Here is a 17,457-nt window from a genome sequence, read left to right as displayed (position 1 = left end):
GGTTCTCAAATAAACAAACAAGCAAAAACGCCGAAAGTAGGAAGCTGGAGAGTCCCTTCAGTAGTTTAGTTAAGAGCATGCACTGCTCTTCCCAAAGAACCAAGTTCAGTTCCCAGCTCCTAAGATGGATGTGTCTGTCACAAATGCCTTTAAATCCAGCTCCCAGGGAAGACATGCACTCATGTGCACATACCCAAACACACACACACACACACACACACACATACATGAAGAGCATACTAACTGGTCATCTAATATCACATGTTCAGCCCAGAAAACATGCATACAAATAGCATTACACAGACTGAACAGGTTGTGTTTAGGAACATAAATGTATATAAATATACAAATATGCATGATACATCAATAAATGTAAAAAGAGGTCATGGATTTAAATGACAGCAAGGGGGGGTTATGTGGGAGACTCGGAAAGGCAAGAAAGAAATAATGTCATTATAATGTAATCTCAAGGAAGAGTTAAAATAAATATAAATGTAAAACTTAAATGTTAAATTAAAAATTAAAAAATAAATCAAACAAACAAAAATACAAAAAGTATATAAAATATTTGAATAGATCTGGGACTTTTAGTTTTGGGCTTGGGGTGACTTGGGTTCTGTGACTTTCTGTTTCCTACCTATTGTTCTATTATATCTGTATCTGAAAGCGTTTTAGGAACTATCACTGAGATTTTATTTGTCTGAGTGGGTTTAATGCACTTAAATGTGTTTCTGCAAAAATGAATGTTTCTCTAAGTAAAAAGGCATGTGGAATAATTGTGGCCATGGAGATCATTGTTAAAATATCATATATATGCATGGCTTTATTTCCCTACTCATGTATTTAAACCAGAATCAGCAAATAGAAGTGGACAAAGTCCTGTTTCAGGCAAAATGTGGGCAAGAGGCCGAGGAACCCTTACAGGCAAAACTGAAACCCATCTATGTGCATTCAAGTATAATTCAGACATAACAAAAATTAAATAGAGGCACTCCTAATGTCTGCATATGACTTAGCTCTGCTGCCTCTGGAATCTGTTTCTAGAGTTTTGTGCTGGAGCATCCAATTTTATAAGAAACATTTGGTCTCTCCTACCTTCAGGGTCAAGAAGCAGGATTCTATTTTCAAACCCTTTTGACTCATATTGAATGTGATATGACCATCCAGAAGCACATCCACAGGTGCTGCTTCTAAAGCTCCATGTCAAACAACCAGTAGATATTCTTAATCCAGTCCCCTAAACAAAGGAAAGCATTAAGCTAGGCCTTTCTAACCTTGAGAGTAGCCAGCCATCCCTAGCCTTGACAGGTCAGCTTACAGCATGAGCTGACAACCTTTCCAGTGACCAATGGTGTAGGTGTTTGGGTCTGACTTCTGTTCTACCTTCTCCTGTAGTAACACTCTTCACATTTTAATGAAAGGGAGGCAAGCCCCACCGACTCTTTGCTGAAAACCCCAGGTTGGGGCTTAGTGGAAGGAATACTTACAATTACTATGGTACTTGGACACATGGAGCCAGGCAAACACTCCCAGAATCAAGGTGTCTCTGACCTTTCTCCTACCCCCACTGATGACCTTCCAGTATCCATGTTCATTCCCTAAGGCAGGTGCAGGGAGGAACTCTGCCTTATCTTCTCTAAGATTCTGGCCTACAAATTTTCTTTCTCTCTCTCTCTCTCTCTCTCTCTCTCTCTCTCTCTCTCTCTCTCTCTCTCTCTCTCTCTCTCTCTCTCTTCCTGAAACCTCATTATCTACCACAGTAAGAAAGACTGGTGAGTGTAACCACATTTGTCATAGGAGTTGATGCCTTCCTATTGAACTCACATTCAAAGAGAACCATTTATAAGTGACATTTCACTCCCAGGGTCTATTCATTCCCCTTAATACTTATTTGTTATGCCTGGAAATCATGCAGAGTCTCCCCCACCTCCCCTCCTCTTATGCTCTATGATTGTGGGTGTCTGAACTTCATGGCGCTAGAAGGTGAGCACATTCCGTTTTCCCCATGAACACACAAGTGATTCCTTGTGTCTATCCTCCTACCAATCTGTCTACTGCAGGTTCATGCCTGTAGCCCTTCAGCATGATGGGAAATGTCCCTTTGTCCCCACACCTTCTATGGCATCAGATCTCAAGTCTTCATCCTCTTATGGTGAAGCCTGCCTGATGTTCAGAAGGCTTCCTCCCTCCCTTTGCCTTCCTGTATCTCCTCCACTATTGCAGAAATGAGAACCAGAGGGTTTCCTATGAGCAGGAGAAGGGATACAGACCACAGCAGACTCTCACCACTGCCAAGGCCAACTGAAAATAACCACCGCAGACTAGACTGACCAATCATTCAACAAGTGGAAAAATCTGCAAAAAAAGCAGCCTGAGGAGATGATCCTGTAAAGGCTAGTTTACAAAGAGTGTTCTGAGGAACAGTCTATGGATAAATTATCACTGCCTTTCCCTGATGGTCCTGAACAAATCAAAGCTATGCTCACTAGGCTTATCAGATATTATCCTGAGGATAAATAAGGAGAAGGGAAAAAGGTTTCATGAATGTTTTCCTATGAAGTTGTATGATTTATTTCATATTATGCCCACAGTATATTCAACTATTACAAACTAAAGTCATTCTATGTTCTTTGGAGCTATAATAATAACTTGCTACATAAACAACAAGATTAGTAACAAGGCAATTTAGTGGGTTTCAATACGTGTGAGGACTGTTTTCAGGTATTAATTCTATAATGGGCCTTTGGTGTTAGAATCTTATTTATTTTTAATTTAAGGATTATATCACAGGTTATTGCCATTGCTTACAGTTGGCTTACAGAACTTGGTGGTAAGACCCGATTGCTGAAGACACCACATTCTTAAATCACAGAAGGTAGAGGAAACCAAGCTGCTACTGACCTGGAAGGTTCTATGCATGCTATTAGGGGAGGAAAGTAAGTAGCCATCTTATTGGCCGTGAACCCTGTGACCTAAAAGTTATCAGTTTGGCTTGTAAGGTATATCTATCTGATGGTTTAATCATAGAGCAAAAATGGGAGTAACCAACCACTTTCAGATTGAATTTAAAGTAGGCTCCACAAGATGGCACTCAATGCCTGATACCTTTGTCATGGCCAAAACCCTGTAGTGGGCTAGGTCACAGAGTCTAGGGGAAGACCTAACACTATTATTCTGCTATCTATTCATAGTAATATATGCCCCCCCCCCCATATTCTTATCTTTATTCCCATCTGTGAGCACCTCATCAGAGAGGCTTCATTTTACAGTAGATAGAGATTAACACAAAGATCCTCAACTGGTCAACAGGCAAAGAATAAGGGACCACAGAGTACTCATCCCTGAATGAAGCATCTATATTCCACCCCATACTCCCAAGGCTTGGGGATCAACACTGAAGGAGAGGTCAGATTTTGAGAGCTAGAGGTAGTGGATACCTGTGCCATATAATATTTGCAAGCATATATATTTGCAAGCAACACCATTGGTCACATGACAGCACAGCAGCTACATCTGCATCCTCAACAACTGCATGCAATAAAGCCAGCCAAAATCCCAGTTTGGATGGAAAAAACTCATGAAGTCTTATCTCTCTCTGAACATCCATTGTCAAGTTGATAGCTGGCTGGGTAGGGACAGTCAGTTCTTTTCAGAGATGCAGTCCCTAAGCCCCTCAGCCATTCATATACAGGCACGCAGCCCTAAGTAGAGTCAGTGTATTTTTAAAACAGAACACACGAAGCTAACAATTCTGAAAACAGATCTTTCAACATAAAATATGGCTTATAATATCAGCTAGAGCCTGGATCAACTCAGAAGCCAAGATCGTGTAGGATTACATGACACAATTGGATCACAATGGCGTCATCATCCATTCAGTGACTAAGTTCAAGGACTCAATCAACTTTTGTAAGTCCCTCTCCATCCCTCAACCTTCTTTGAAGCACTTGTACAGGCTCCCTCCATTCCTGTCTGACTACTTGTTGGTGACGTAAGCTGCAGTCCATTGGTACTGTAACAGCACAGTAATCAACTTATGTGAAACTTCATCTTTTCCGAGATCTGTGAGTAGGTGCAAGTACTTAAGTCAAAAGCTGCTCCTGTTGATTAACTTGGCTCCTCTTACACCTAGCCTGCAATCTTTCATGCCTTGGCTGAATGCAACGATAAGAGACTGTCTTCTTCTTCCAAGAAAGACATCTTTCCTCTCCTTCCCATTTGTGTAACCTCAAAATCTTACACTTAGCTATACCCTTCTTATAACACAGATAAAATCACTTACGTTCAAAAAGTGTGCAGACATATACATTTTAAGACTTTGGTCTGTCACCTCTAGCGTTTCTACCCAACATTAGTATAATAACTTGTTATTTGGTCTTTGTGATGGCTTTATAAACTAGGTTGACGGGTCAGAAAAATGGGTTTAAAAGAAGTAACTTATGGGTTAAACTGAAAAGGGAAATCTTATGAGTGTTTAACTTCACAGACTAGTTTCATTTTCAGTTCTGTGGTTTTTGTTTTTAGACACCAGGTCTCATGTGTACCAGGCTAGCCCAAAATGCACTATATTTCATAGGCTGGCATGGAACTTCTCATACTCCTGTCTATACCTCTCAAGTGGTGGGATTAGAGGTATATGGCATGATACTTAGCTTTTACAAACTACCATGTGTGTGCCCACACAATATGTACACACTCATCTGCACATGGGTTTGCAAATTTGTTTTCCTATAATACTCAGCCTTCTCAGTGTTAAGTTCAGAACTATTCAAGTCAGACTGCAGAAGTCAGACTGGTTACAGAATGTAAGTGGATGTAAGTTTATAACCTTGTATTCCTCATCCAAGACAACTTGATTGCTCCTTAAAACACTGCTGTGATTTATAACCCGTGAGAAAGTCAGACTATTTGGTGAGAAGATCCAGGAATATGCACTTAAGTGGGTTTTTTTCCCAAATGATTTTTCATTTACAGTAGATTTTGAGAATCATAAATACCTCAACTCAAAACCATACAAAATGATGAGGAATTACATAAATGAAGCCAGACAATCTACTCATAGACTTTAAGGTTACCTACATAAATCTGTGAGTCATTGGTGTTCACTGTTATAGATCATAAACCACATTTTGCTTCACTATACATAAGAGTTATATAAGAATAAATAGCAACAGAAGAGTTTTGGGGACAAAGATAAGAATGCAAGCATACTGAAGTCTTCAGAAGGCAGTAAACACAATCCGGTAGGGCCTGGGATGGAGGGACTTAGATACCAACAAGAAGAGTCTGGGATGGAGGACTTACATGTCCTTGTTGGTATTTGTAATGCATTCTAGTAACTTAAGTTCACATAAAATTATTAGGTACATTCATAAGCCAATGTGACAAACTGGCTCAAGAATAGGAATCTATATCTGGAAAGTCCACTCAAGAAGGCTCACCAATGTGCATTTGGTCAAAAGATACATCCTCAGCCAGTGCAGATCTTGAGTTATGGCCCAACATCCAACAGTGAGTTTCTCTATCCTCCCCAATATCATGTCTCCAAAAGACAGCACAAGAACTACATTTAAAGAATTAACCACTTGATTCTGATTAATATTTTTCCTGCCTAGGCAAACTTTAGTGTGAGTTGTGTGTATTCATTTTTATGGACTTGCATTTCTGACTGACACTTTATGTTTCAGACAACTCACTTATCAGCATTCACTTGTATCTCTCTACAACATTCCTGGCCAAATTCTCACACTTCGAACTAGGACCAGTTAAGAGCTGGAAGAAGGTCTGTTGTACATGTTTTAAAACTGTAGTTCTCCAAAAGGGTTCAGAAGAGTCAACCCAACTGAGATCCAAATGAAAAAGAATAAAGAGATTGACACCATGAGCTACCACTGAATAAATGCACTAGGACATGAGACCTGTCTAGAAAAGTGATGCTAGTTACAGGAAAAACAAAACTCTAGGAGTAACACTAGTCACTTTCTGAAACAAGACACACACAGCTCTGTTACTGTTAGAAGCCTTGCTTCCAAATACTATATTAAAATCTCTAACAAAATCACAGTTGGCTTGACTATAATTTGATGACGTACAACAAAGTTAAGTGTTGAACTAACCTCTTAATTTATTGGTTATTTTTTAATAGAAAATATTTTTTCATTTTGTAAACTATTCAGAGAACTCAACTCTGAAGGCTGTCATTAACAGAAATCAAATAGACTAAAATAATTGTCAGCTACAGAGATAGAAATCAATCACCATTTAATTGCCAGAACTTCTTTCTAAGTATTCTACTAAGTTTATCTGAGGGTCACAAAAGTCTAAATAACAAAGTCAAAACAAATCTTGTTCCAATGAAAAGACATCTCTACTGAGTATTAAAATGGGACCAGCAAAATGTTCCTTAGTTGAAAAAATTTTTAAACAAGTCAAATTCTATTAAACACCAATATTGCAAAAGTACGATTCCTGTGTAAACCAACCAAACTTTCTTTCCTTTTTCTTTCCTTTTTTGTTTCCTTTCTTTCTTTCCTCCATCCATCCCTCCCTCTTTCCTTCCCTTTCCCTCCCTCCCTTCCTCTTGCTCCTTCATCTTCATCTTCTTCCTTTTTTCTGTCTTCTTAGTCTTGTTCTCCTCCTCTCTCTATCTCTGTGTCTGTCTCTCTCTCTCTCTCTCTCTCTCTCTCTCTCTCTCTCTCTCTCTCTCTCTCTGTGTGTGTGTGTGTGTGTGTGTGTGTGTGTGTGTGTGTGTGTATGTGTGTGTATGTCATCACACATTATAACCCAGGCTGGCTCAGATCTCATAATCCTCCTTCTCTAGCACCACAATAGCTATTTTTGTTGGTGTGCTCCTCCATGCCTGGCTGTAGAATTCCTTTGTGATAAACCTTTGTCAACTGTGGGGCTGGAGAGATGGATCAGTCGTTTCAAACTATTACTGATCCTGCAGCACACCAAGTTCAGGTCTCACACTCATGTCAGGTGATTATCAATAACCTGTAACTCCAGCTCAAGAAGATCCAACACCCTCTGCTGGTCTCCAAGGGCACCTATACTCATGTGAATGTACATGCACACATACACTCTTTATTTTTAAAAAAATTAAAACAACAGTGATCTTGAAGGTAGATTTGGAGAATGTCAGTGATCTAAAAATAAACAAAACACATGCTAAACATGAAATTTTCCACTAATGAGGGTGCAGAGGGATTCCCTTTATGGGGAACATTCCTGAGAACGTTTTAAAACTGTTTTGTTAGTTTTTCTTTCTGAGTACGGGTGTCCTGCTGTGTACATGAAAGTGCAGCACGTGTGTGATAGGAAATGAACACAGACCCCCAGCGAGAGCAGCCTGAGATCTTAACCACTGAGCCACCCAGCTCTGCACAAGACATTTCAAACAGCAACAGCAAAAAGTGCCAACATCACATCAAATCTGTGCGTTCTCAGACTTATCCAGATCCGCTTTTCTTTGCTTTAAACATTTTAGACTCTACTCAATCTCGAGGGACTGGGGGGTGGGGGGAATAAATATTTTATTTAACGGATATTTCTTTGCCATCCACATGTCCTGCCAGCCAGCACCTACAAAAAGCAAGGCAGTCATCCAAAAATTTGTAAGGGAAATGTTACGGGTAAGATGGGGAGGCAGAGAACTTGATTTCTCTTCTAATGAAAACTGTTGAGGTCTGACATGGTCTCTAGTTTCTTTCATTCCAAGTCTTAGAAAGAAAATACCCCATGAGACATAGGATACTTAGTAGACTTGCTCTCTCCTTCCAAAGTTTGGGGTCCCTGCTACAGAGACTGGACCCCAAAACACTAACCCCACGATTGGGGGGAGGGGGTTGTGACCTCCTAAGGACTGTTATTTTAATCCTCTGAAATCATTTGGATGAAAGCAAACAAGAATACTACTTTCTTTATTTGTTTATTCCCATCACTTTTAAAATGTGATAAACTGTCCTCAGATTTGCCAGAAGACAAAATACCTACCCCCAAACCTCTCTTTGACGTCAAGCCAGGTTTATCAAAGTGTATTGTATAGATCTGGAGAGTGGAAATGCTTGACACAGCCTTTGCACAAATAAATGTGCCTTACAATGACCTCGGAAGAGGGAAACAATTTATTAAAATCCTTTTAACCCCAAACCACAAGCTTCTTGTATAAAATCACCTCCAGTGTTCTCCAAGCTACCTGTGGAGGGCAGAAAGGCATTCCTTACACTTTTAGATGCCCTTGAGGCAAAGGAATCTATTGGGTAAAAAAGGACATTTTTTTTAGAGGTGGAAATGGGAGTGAGGGTGTGTGTATTAAGGGGGAGGGCGGGAAGGTGAAAGAGACAGAGAAAGAGACATAAAAAGACAGAGATACAGACAGAAAAATAACATGAGTAGGGAGAAATTTTAGAAGACAAATAAAGGTTGGAGAGATGGCTCAGTGGCTAAGAGCACTGATGCTCTTCCAAAGGTCATGAGTTCAAATCCCAACCCACATGGTAGTTCACAACCATCCCTAAAGAGATCTGATGCTCTCTCTTCTGGTGCTACTTACATATAATAAATAAATCTTTTTAAAAAAGACAAATAAATATACCTATCTAGAGAAAGAAGAGAAGTGACTAGCTACGTTTAAATATAAAGAATTTCAAGCAGTGAATGTCTATCACACTGCATATTCCTTGGGTAATTCCCTCAAGACTAAATTCAGGTTTACTGAAGTGAACCTATATATCTGCATTACTTCTTTCCATCCAAAATTTCCCACCTGTATAACATGATTATATTGGTTATGAAATTTTATTAATAATTTCCAGGATGATATGTGAAAAAAATCTAGGTTATTTATCTTTAATCCACAATGCAAAAGTAAAATAGTATGCCTTCACTCAAGGGGCCATATTCAGATAAAAGCCATCACCTATGGAATACATGCATTACTTTAAAATGAATTGTATGAATCTTTATTTATAGATATAGATACGAAAAACCATGTCATGTATGAAAAGCTCTTTTTTTTCATTAATTATCTGATCAATGTCGAGCTCCATCTAGAATTAACGAATCCGTGGAGGAGGATGAAAAATGACTTTGGACTCTCTGAGGCTTCTTCACGGTGTAACTCTCCAGCTTCTGTGTCCAGGGCAGAGCCCCCATTTCCAGCCCCTCCTCCCCGCTTCCTTCTGCTCTTATGACTGATGTCTATAGAAGCACAGGTAACAGCCAAATAAATAGGTGCTCACAGATGACACTAACGAGTTTGCCCCTTCAGTTGCTGGTATTAGGAAGACAACATCCTACCTTACAAACGTTAAGTACTTTCATTGCCAAAGAGTATACACACTGATCACCCTGGATGTGTGATAAGGAGACAGATGTAATCCTTGTCACACAGAAAGCCAAGGAAGACAGACTGCAGTTAACTATGACACTGCTGTGAATCAGATGTACAGATACTTCCTAAAACGCTGCTAAATTTCCCCCGATTAAAATAACTATGTTTGCATTTTCAAATACTGATGAAAACATGAAGTGAAGAAAATAGCAATCGTACAATTGCCAAATGCTTGAGTGGGACAAAAGGCAAAATCGAAATTATGCCAGAACCAGAAGTACAGTCTGTGACATGCATACCTACGTGTATTTTCCTTACATGTGAAGATGTAATGTCAACATGCAGATATTTCATCCCACTGAAAATGGAAAACCGCAGTGACCAATATGGTGGCCATCAGCCACAAGTGCTACCTGAATCACAAGCAGGGTGGCTAGAACAAACTGATACTGCTTTTAGTGTAAAACACGTCTTGGATAGTTAACTCACTACAAGCTAACGGCAGTGTGTCTCCATATTCTCTATGACTACCTGCTGGGTCAAATGTAGTATCGCCATAAATTTTATTTTTCCTTTTACTCTCTTTATGTACGTTCTGAACATGCAAAGCTAGATGTGGTTTTTTCCCATTAGTTTATTTACTTATTTATTCATATTACACAGCTGACTATGGCCGATGCAGAGAAGCACAGCTAACTATGTTTCATTCCTACTTAGATATATAAGACGCTCACCTAGGAGGCCGGCAGGACTGCTTTCCTCAAAGCCACTGGGTGACACTGTTCTCCACAAAACTGACACAACCAAGTCAACGTCCCCACGGGGCCAAAAAGACACATGTGCAGGATGCGTATGGGTCGCACATTCACATGCAAGTATGCGTACATGTGTAAGTACACACAAATATGGCAGCCAAGGAAGAGAATCTTACTCAGACCACTCATTGTCTCAGGGTGAAAGGCTTGGTAGGCCGTGGAGTCCATTGTTATGTTCAGGACTTACAGATTTGACAGTTCGAAAGATCATTCATAGGTCCGCTAATGGTAACGAAGCTAGGACAATATCAGTCATGCAGAAGGGGGTTGGTTTGGGGCTTTTCTCGAAAGGCTTTCTGACCTTAAAATCAGAGGTCCCTTCATAAGCTCTCTTAATATCACATGTACTTATATTTTTATGGCTTCTGAAGGAGACCGGGCAAACTAATTTAGGGGAACACAAACAGCTGTTTTCACTTACAAAGAGGGTTTTACGGCTTCTACATTCATTTTGTGAGGGTTGGGTTTGAAATCCTGAGCATCTTTCAGCCAATTTCCTTAAAAGAAACAAACAAACAATACAACCAAATAGCTGTGTATAAGTGGCCCCTGGAGACCTCAGTGGTAAGATGATGATTCTGCACTTAGTCTTTTCAATGTCGTAGACATTCACAGGAGGGACAAAGGTAACGGTGACAAACTCCTCCCCCAGGAGCTGTCTGGAATTCGTCATTTCTTTTCAACAGTGTGAGATGTTTTGTGTTATTTTCACTTCTGACATATAATCTTCTAAACTGGATTGGCAATCCAGGCTTGGTAACATGAGTTTAAAAAAAAAAATCACAAGTGTTTAGGCTTGGTACCGTCCACCACAATGCCTTCCTGACTGTGTTTCAGGCAGCCAGAGCTAGCTGACTAATCTTCGGTTCAGCTACCAAGATGCATTTCCAAGCCTTCCCTCCATGCCCCTCCCTGTGAAATCAGACGAGCTCAGATCTTCTAACCACAGCCTAGCCCCAGGTGGAGCATCATTCAACTTCGTGGTAAACAGCCATGAGTTCTCTAAAGATCCAAGAATGTGTTCTTTTAACATTCAATGTGGAAAAAAAGCAAAAGGCAATATATATATATTGTGTGCCTTCATTCATATATATATATATATATACATATATATATATATATATATATTCAATGTGCCCTATGTCCAGTAGCATTTTATCTTTACTTCAAAACCTGCTGTCAGTACACACTAGTTTCCATTTCTAAAGACACTGCATTTCCAGAGTAAATACTTCACATTTAAAACACTTATGTTTAACATTTCGATGCTGAAGACTTTGCGTTTATCTAACAGCATGACAACTTTACATAAAAGCAAAACAAGAAAGTTTGCATAAAATTTAACAAATGAATGGGTTCTAGATCCTGATTTAAAACCTGCTCTAAAGTACTATCTACATTCCTTAACCTATTTCTTTCTTTTTTGTAATAGGGTCTCACTTAGCTCAGCTGCCTTCAACCTCTGTGTGAAGTTGAAATCTGCCCTCCTGATGGGATCAAAGGTATGCGACTCCATGTTCCATTCCCCCCATGTATTCTCCCAGTGGTCATTTACACATCTACTGGGATTTTTCTCTTATGTCCCAAGTGGTACTCTAAACATTGGAGAGACATGGGCTATATCATTTCCATGTGTACAGTTTTGACACAAGTGTACAATTTTAGCACAATATTTAGCACAAGGCCTGGTGTACAAACGTGTTGACGTGAGAGTTGGTGTAGTTGACTGACCAAAGGTCTATATGGATCACATTAGCTGACAGGAGAGTTTCCTTTTAAAACAGTGCCACATACAGGATAAATAGTATGATCGATTCATGTTTTTGACAATCATCCACCTGTGAACAATCCTCACCAGCACCTCTTTTAGACTTTTACCCATGGGGATAAGAATCTGTGTATTTTATGTTGCAAGCAGCACAACCCTACATGCTTAGCCCAAAATTAAAGTGATGATCAAAGGTGGCCATATTTTAAAAAAAAAAAAAAATGGACAGAAAACTCCTGTAAAAAAAAATACCTCCAGTAAAAATATCCTCAACAGCAAAAGTGCATAAAGGCAATTGTTTACTATCATAGAAAGGAACAGAAAGGTATTGGTTCATTGGAAAATTAACAACCTTAACAACACATCTAAAATGTGAGAATACACAAATTTGGGGTTCTCTCTGGGGTTCTCCAGAATGACTTGCTAAGACTTCACAAAACAGATGAATGTAGAATGAAGGCACACGTTGTGGTTTCAGTCAGCATGCAGCGCTCTTAGAAAATACGATTATTAAATATCACGCAGAAAAAGGGAAGGAGGAAGACGCCATGGGTCAGAGATCCGCAGGAACTAAGAAACAATCCATCACAAGTGTGTGTGAGTAGGCATCTGTCCGCAATGCTAAAGAAACACTGGAGTGGCCCAGGGCAAATGTTTCAGCTTGTCAACGTCGTCTCCCCAGACACTATGCTACACAATAGTGGCATTGATCCGGGGTGCTCACACCCATGTTTTCTGAAAAATGCAACTTCCACCCTAATCCCCCCAACAAACTCACTCCTTTAAAGGAACCAAATAATGGGAGTTTTCAATGAAGTCATAGACTCTAGCAAGCTGTGGCCAGCACGAACCATATTAATTGAAGAAATTTTAAAATAGAAGTGGGCTTATTGGCTTGATACCCACATGATATAAGATGGATTTTTAACACAGAGAGTTCAGTGTGGCAAGGTCTTCAGGTGTCCGGAAGCCTGCAGCCACGATTCTCAGAGCTAAATCTCTGAATGGAATTATAACAAATTCACACAAATGTCACAACAGATATAATGTGTGTTTTCCATGCCACTGTCCCTCATCCAACCCAAGTGTAACCCCTCCCCCAGGCTTTTCCAGATGTATTTCATACACAGAGTCACTGTTCTGGCTGTTTATTTAATTAACATGACAGCCCGGCACACACTGTTTCTTTCAGTTCTACAGTTAAACTTTTTACACTTTAGACTCAAGACAGAAAGAGTAAAGTGACTGTTTTCACTCCTTCCAACCTCTGGAAATTTATATAGATTCTCTGACTATTTCTGTCAGTTAAAATGGTCCTTTGGTATGCTTTAAATATCAGTATTCACAAAGTAAAAAAAAAAAGTCACGGGAAAACAAAACATTATTTTCCCCACTTTTCCCAGGAGAATAAGAAAACCTTGTTTTGCCTTTTCAGAGGCTGACATTAATTAATTTTAATTCTGTCACCAAGCCATAATCAATATTTCTGTTTCTATCAGTATGAACTGAGGAATAATAATGAAATATGATAGAAACCACAATTTAAAGAACCACATTTCTTAAATGTACCCAGTGTAAGAAACATCAAAATATATTTAGAAATTTAAAGTGTGCTACATTCTATATATTCAAAATAGGATACGACTGGCTTTATCTGTGAAAGAGACCTTGCCCGGTCCCAGGTTCAATTCCCAACATCACCAAACATTTCTGTCCCTTTAAATACTGAAGTTCTACTAAGGCTGCCTGCAGGACTGTATGACAGACAGATCAGTGGGTAAAGACACTAGCCACCAAGCCTGCCGACCAGAGAGAGATTCCCAGACTCACATGGTAGGAGAGAGAGCTGTCCTGCAGGTTGTCCTCTGATCCCCAAACACACACGCTATGCTGAACATGTATACATTAGCTTATGCTTACGTGAACACATGTAATTAAATAATAAACTGTCTCAAAAAATATTTGAGAAGAAATATTCCTGTGCTTTGTATCTGTACTGGGAAAGCTATCAAGTTCTATTTGTTTTAAAGTAATGGCATTTAAGAAAGCCCACCATATACCCACCCTCCAGTGAGTGCCAACAGAAACCATTATCCCAACTTTCTTTTTTCATTGTTTACACGGGAGGGGGGGAGGGGGGCGTTGAAGGAACATTAAAATATCCTCTTCACACCAGTGCTTAACAACTTGACCCTCTCTGCTACCAAACTTATATGCAAATGCAAGTACAATCACATAGGCTAGTGGTTTTCAATGGAGCACTTAAAGAAATAGTCTCGGGAGAGCGTAGCTTTTGCTTTAGTAAGGCAAACAATATATCTTGTACATTTCTGACTGCGTTTGTGTCTATCACAAAGAAATTAGTCATTAATGTGGCTCAAAGGCATTCATGGGAGAACTGGATGACTTCTGCTTTTTCCCTATGAAACCCTATATTTAACGTATTAAATTCTTAACAAGTAAGTAAAATAAAATTACATTTGGTTTGGAATCCGTTGGAAATGAATGGGCAAGCTGGATTCAGTAATTTCAGAGAAGTGAATGTTCAGTAGTGTTCGGTGAGGCATATAGAGAACAGGCATGCCTGAAGTGTTTTCCAAAAGTTGAGAGTTGCAAAACTAACTTTGTGTGTAAATAGAACTTATTCATCACAATTGTTCAATAAATGCTGGGTACTTCTGCACATTGGATGTTGGCACACGGGTACAGAATCAAATTGACAAGGTGATAGCTGCTGTCGGATGTGAGAATTCACTTCCAGAGGACACGTATGCCTTAGCCAACCCAAGTCTTCCCAGACCATCAACCTTAAATGTGTAACTTAGCACATTACATCTAAGAACCCAGGCTCAATCCTGAGGATACAGGGTTGGCAAGGCTGGGCAACAAAGATGCTGTCAATTTTAGAAGATACTTTTGGTTGTCTCGGGACACACCTGGTGCCTTCCCTGATTCTCTGACCAAAATATAGACCTGCATTTCCTTTCTTTGCTGCAAATTGTCCCTGTTACAAACTCAATTCTACAGGGAACTGTGATAATTCTAAATTTCTGGGGAGGAGAGAGAAAGAAAGACAGAGGGAGGGAGGGGCTGCTTGTCTTATGAGAATTTCAGCATATATTCTTCTGTGCCTCTTTAGACAGCGAGGAGAGAGACTTCACAAGCAGTGGTCACTGTCACCCACACAGAGAAGAGAAATACCCCCAACTTTCTCACCTAAATTCCACGATGAGCAACAGCTATGTCAGTCGGTTCTTAGGAAACCTCCGTCTTCGTGCCTTCCAGCACTATTTAAAACTCACTGGTTGCCTACAAGAACTGACCCCATTCCAAAAAGAACTAACCAGACAGCACTTAGGAAAGTGGTAGATGCTCATTTTATGCTTCTGTTCATTCTGGACTTCGTCAGTATGCAAATGATCATGGCACCCTTTGCCCTCTTAATCAGAAGTTTGCTTCCTTATGATGAAAAAGATAAGGCATTTACTATATGGCTCCCAACCTTGTCACAGAGTTCGGCCAACGTATGAGCTGTCACCTCGCCCTATCTCAGAAGATACTACTCCATGTCAGCACCACCCAGTACCCACAATTATGTGCAGCAACAGCTTTAATGGGTCATATATAAAAGCCAGGCTTCAAGTTGCTGCTGCACACAACCAGGGCCTCTTGTCATCCTAAGTGAGAGCTTGATTTACAACATTCTTCATTCACACGGCCTTGAAGAAGAATTCCCAAAGAAAACGATCAGGATGAACGATAAACGTGTACTATTCAAGTACTGGACGCCAAGCTCAATGAGACTCTTCTAAGATCAGCCCAGTGCCTCTCTCGTTTCTAGTTTGAAGCAGAGAGAGGAGAGGAAACCTGTATTCAAGTCTAGTCTATGTCCATCAGCAGAGCTGCCTCGGTCACCTGGAAGCCTTCTGATCTCAAATCCACTCTGAACGCTCTTAATCTGAAATGTCAGAAATTTAATTCTAAGGGCTAAGTGGCATTAATGCGGAGTCAAATTACTTCTGATTTGATCCAGATTTTTCCTATAAGGTAGGCTTCAATATTGGCAAGGACCACATCACATTTCCCTTTAAGTGAAAGAGAAATGTGTTTGTTGTCCAGTGTTCTTAATGGTCATGCTTTCATTCAGAAACTTCTCTCTCTCCTGAACCTATCAATACATAGCTTATTCTATCAATCTCCAGATCTCCACACAAGGGAAGCATCAGTCAGTGGCCTGCATTTTCCCCTTGACTCTTAGAACAGGTTTAAAGCCAGAAATATTTGTTTCTGCTAAACAAAAAATTAAATTAAGTATACTTGTTTTAAAGTAAGCATGAACATGCAATGCTATCATCCAGTCCATGACATAAAGTCCAAGAGCTGACCATCTGGGTAATCAACTCCCTTTCAGAAACAAGCCAACCATTCACACCATATGGTGACTGATATATTTCTAAGGAATACCTAACATTTATCCCTAGGATAACCCAAAAAGAAAACGCTTACTATATCATAAGAACAGCCTTTCAGCCTGAAAGTCATTCTAAGGGGATCATGGGTAGGTGTGAATTTAAGTAGAAAAAAAAGCATAAATTTCTATTTAGAGTGCAGAATCAGCCTTCTGAACCCCTTCAACAAATGTCAGACCCGGTGGAGAAAACTGAAGGGGAAAGACCTTAGATGCAGCTTGTGTTTAAAAGTGGAAATGGTTCTCCTAAACCATGCAGGGTAACTATCCCAGGACACTAAAGATGTTTGCAGCCCCCTTCCCCCAAATCAGAACTGTGAGAAACTGCTCCACAGACTTCACTCCGGATTCCACTCCCCTGCCTCCTCCTTCCTCCAAGACACACATCGCTAGCAATCTCAAGAGAGTCTGGATCAATATTTCCTGCAAACCTTGAGGAAGTCGCTTGAATTTCTCTCCATTTAGGTATATAAATGCCCATGAGGAAGGTTACTTTTTCTAAGTGAACAATAAAAGCATTGCGCCCAATTCTGTACCATTCTAAAGTTCACACATAGCCCTAAAGTGTAAAACCTCAGTTCAGAGTTCAACACAGTGGTGTGTAGCAACTAAAGTATATCTACAAGCAGGCTGGCTGCCGTCTGGTGCTGTCTCTCTAAACAAGAGTCACTGCAAAAACAGGAGTGTGAGTCCAGTGCCTCGCAGTCCAGGATACCTTGCCTGGCTACTGAAACTTCTTTACTAGCTTTTGTGAATGTTTACCCTGGCACTTAATAAGAAACAAAATTTTATTATCTTTTAAAAGACACATAAATATAGAAAATGCACGTGTTGATAGCCACTTGCAATAAATAAATAAATAAATAAATAAATAAATAAATAAATAAATAAATAAATAAATAAATTGCTTCCAAAAATTTAGGGAGAGCAGAAATGCTTCAAAAAGCGCAAGGACTCAAAAAACCAGGTGTAGGAGATTTGAAAACATGGCCCAGCTGTGGAAGTCGAGTAAGGCCACTCAGTTTTTTACTTTTTCCTGTCTTCTGTTGTTCTGGCTGTAAACTACTCCAAG

General features: G+C 39.8%; 1 protein-coding gene across 1 annotated transcript in view; it reads right to left on the bottom strand.

Annotated features, from left to right (window-relative positions):
* Window positions 1-17,457, bottom strand: part of Pde3a (phosphodiesterase 3A) — a 260,516-nt gene that overhangs the window by 241,305 nt on the left and 1,754 nt on the right. The window lies entirely within an intron of this gene.

This window comes from Apodemus sylvaticus, chromosome 2 (genome assembly GCF_947179515.1).
Source record: "Apodemus sylvaticus chromosome 2, mApoSyl1.1, whole genome shotgun sequence".
NCBI lineage: Eukaryota > Metazoa > Chordata > Mammalia > Rodentia > Muridae > Apodemus > Apodemus sylvaticus.
Note: the sequence above shows the minus strand (reverse complement) of the source record. Positions and strands in the feature narration are given on the sequence as shown.